This window comes from Hypomesus nipponensis, chromosome 13 (assembly GCF_054491055.1).
Source record: "Hypomesus nipponensis isolate SF chromosome 13, ASM5449105v1, whole genome shotgun sequence".
NCBI classification, from domain to species: domain Eukaryota; kingdom Metazoa; phylum Chordata; class Actinopteri; order Osmeriformes; family Osmeridae; genus Hypomesus; species Hypomesus nipponensis.
Window position 1 is genome coordinate 16,981,990 of NC_140373.1, and position 3,162 is coordinate 16,985,151.

Here is a 3,162-nt window from a genome sequence, read left to right on the forward strand (position 1 = left end):
ACGTTGAACTTCATAGACATTAAACAATCTTTTGGCTTCAAATCAGCTGACGTTGCTAAGCAACGGAGTACGCTGGGGTTGAAAAGTTACTGGACTACTTGCGGAGTGCTACAAAAGACGTGAATCTGAGGCAAAAAGTCCACTTCAAGTGAATGGGGGCATTCTACAGCATTAAGAACAGCCGTGTAATACTGATGTTTGACTATTATATTCTACCTTTAATGCTCCAAATTGGTCTTAACTTGCTTATGACTTCAACAACAAAGTTTACCTTTCTAACAATGACATGAAAATGCTAAACTATAAAGTATGACTATTTTTGTGCTTTTAAATGGCAGTCAGATGGCTGAGCAGTTAAGGAATCAGGCTAGTAATCAGAAGGTTGCCAGTTCAATTCCCGGCCGTGCCAAATTACGTTGTGTCCTTGGGCAAGGCACTTCACCCTACTTGCCTTGGGGCAATGTCCCTGTACTTACTGTAAGTCCCCTGGATAAGAGCATCTGCTAAATGTAAGTGAAATTACCATGAGCTATGCTGCAGAACAATCATACAATTCAATTGCATAGACCGATTGCATTGTGTCAGATAAACACAAATCTTTTCTAAACTAACCAAAGCAATGCTTACTTGCGTCAAGCTCCTCATCTGCCTCCCGTGGGAAAATGATGGGGTGAACATCTGGCCTATCTGACAGAAGCGGCCAGATTCCTGTCTTTCAGGCCTTTCCGGATCTGTTTAATGGGTTGCGCAACACGATTAAGTACCTGCAGTGATAAATGACAGAACACAAGGCACCGGTACAAATGTGGCATGTGTTACACTGTCAACCTCCAATACAAATCAGAATGGGTTAGATGGTCATATTTCCATTTTACTTATCCAGTAATCTAAATAATAAAATGATTACTGCTTGTGTGAGCAGTTCTTGAAACAGCCAGTCATGATTGGTAGGTAAGGGAACTGGGAAATCCCAGGACAGGCAAAGATCAGTCACACTGGTGGTTTCTGCTGCAGTCAGTTTTGCTTTTGTGAGCTAAAACACATGCATAAAATAAGGAAAGAATATAAAAAATAAGTAACATTATGAAAAGCCACCAACACAAACAAGTATGCAAATCATGCCTTGCCCAGCACAGACTTATTAAATGTATCTATTTGATGATTCGTGATTTAAAAGCTCATGTTAGAAAAACATGTCGCATTGTGCTAAGTATATGACATTGGGACATATAAGAATTTAGAAATGCTGCTACTCACAAGAGCAATTGTTTCGCGGTGATGTAGGTCAAGACAGTCCTGCAGGGTCGGAGCTGATGCTGCAGTGTCCCTGTCTCTACCAGTCAAAAGTTTAACCACAGGAAAATTCCCAGGAGTCCTGAGAAACCATGCAGGACAGAGTGGCCAATCATCTGGCCTGCCATCTCAAACAGGTTACTTGCCCGAAGCACAGCAGCTGCGTTGGGAACCCGATTGTCACGACTCAACACACAGCGTGCCCTCCAAGAAAGCAGAGGGCACTAAGGAGTCGGAGCAAGGCCGGCTCAGCTGTGAGGAAGTGAACGGCCATGTTTAAAAGGAACCCTGAATTGTTTGTCAGTGCTCATTCATGGTTTGTGTGCTACGTGCGTTATCTCACTTGGAAGCTTTTTACGGAAACTCTTAACCTGTGCTGGACCCTGCTTGCCCCGACTGTGGATTTTCGATTACGATTTGGTCCGTTCACTTGGACTCTCTTTTGTTTCACGGTATTGAACCCCGCTTGTCTCTGACCTCTCCTTTGTCTTGCCCTACCTGGAAACTTTGTGCTGGCTGCTCTGTGTACCTTGACCCTGGACTGTGCCTTGACCTTGATTGTGGAATACCCTTGAACCGTCTTGATGGACTTTAAGTTTGCCTTTGCCTCTATTATTTGACCCAGTGTGTGGTCATGACTGACTACTTTACGTGATTGAAGTAAATCAGAACCATTAAAAACTCTAAACTGCATCTGCGACTGTGCTCTTCATTCCAACCTGACACCGATGTTCTTTTTCGCCTTCAAAAATAGTTGTGAGACCAGCAGAGCCTCAAGAGAAAAATAAGTGTTATCCCCAAATGTTTGTATTACATTCTAAAAGAATGTTAAATTAAAGCATTTTCTCTTGTGGTCTCTTCACAAACCTAGATTTATACTGAAACCAGTTTTCAGTTTTTGCATGACCATTGACAAAACATGTCGGTTCACTCCTTCGCCAACAGCTGCATCTCCTTGAAAATAAATGACTTCAGATGAAAAACAAGTAACTACGAGATACAATACACAGTTATTAAGAATCAGAATGCAATTTACATGATTAATAAAATAAATATCACACATTTTAGTAATACCTCTCAGATGGCTCTTGAATGGAGCAGCCCAGTTAACATTGTTCATTTTATAGATCGAAATCAGCATATCATCCTGTTCTTCTGGTTCATCAAACATGTCGAGAGTGAGAGAGAGACGTCGATGTTCGGAGTTTCTGTCCAGTAGTTCTTCTCAGAACAGCTGACATGCTTTCGAAGGATCTTGTTTGTTCATATGTGCTGGCAATAAAATACAGTATAAAATCAGTTGTTTTAAAGAAACTTCCAAATTGCATGAGGGTATAAATCACCTGCTGAGAGTTGAATAGACAGTTGTTGAACTGAGGGTCCTGGCAATTCCTCTCTCCTTGTAGGGCTGGCTGATTCGCTGTGAGCGATGCCCATTCCTAGGGGCAATTGACTGGGTTTTGGGGGTATTTCACACTGTTCTTTAAGGTCTCCGAATAGGGTATGTAACATTGGTTGGGTTGAAAATGGCCCGGGTGCTGTTCTATGCCCTCTGAAAGATCCTCTGAAATGTTCCTGGGAAAAAACACTAGCTTTTCTCCTTTTATGGTATGCTCATTAATATTTAGATGAGCTGCGCGCTGATTCGTTGGTTATCAACGAGTGAAGCTGGGAGCAAAAACGCAACACGGCCGACAGCAGCACTCGCTGAAACACCGAAGTTGGAGATTTGAGACAAAAACGCGCAAATAAATCTATTGTGTCTACACAACACTGTTTTCAACAGATTGACTATATATCATTTGAAATAATAACATTACTTGTTTCCACTTCTGTTGTTGAAGCAAACTGGATTGACTTAGGTGGGTA

At 41.9% G+C, this 3,162-nt stretch overlaps 1 pseudogene; it reads right to left on the reverse strand.

Moving 5' to 3' along the window:
- Positions 1 to 353: 353 nt before the first annotated feature.
- LOC146260456 (uncharacterized) lies at positions 354 to 2,867 on the reverse strand (annotated as a pseudogene).
- Positions 2,868 to 3,162: the final 295 nt, after the last annotated feature.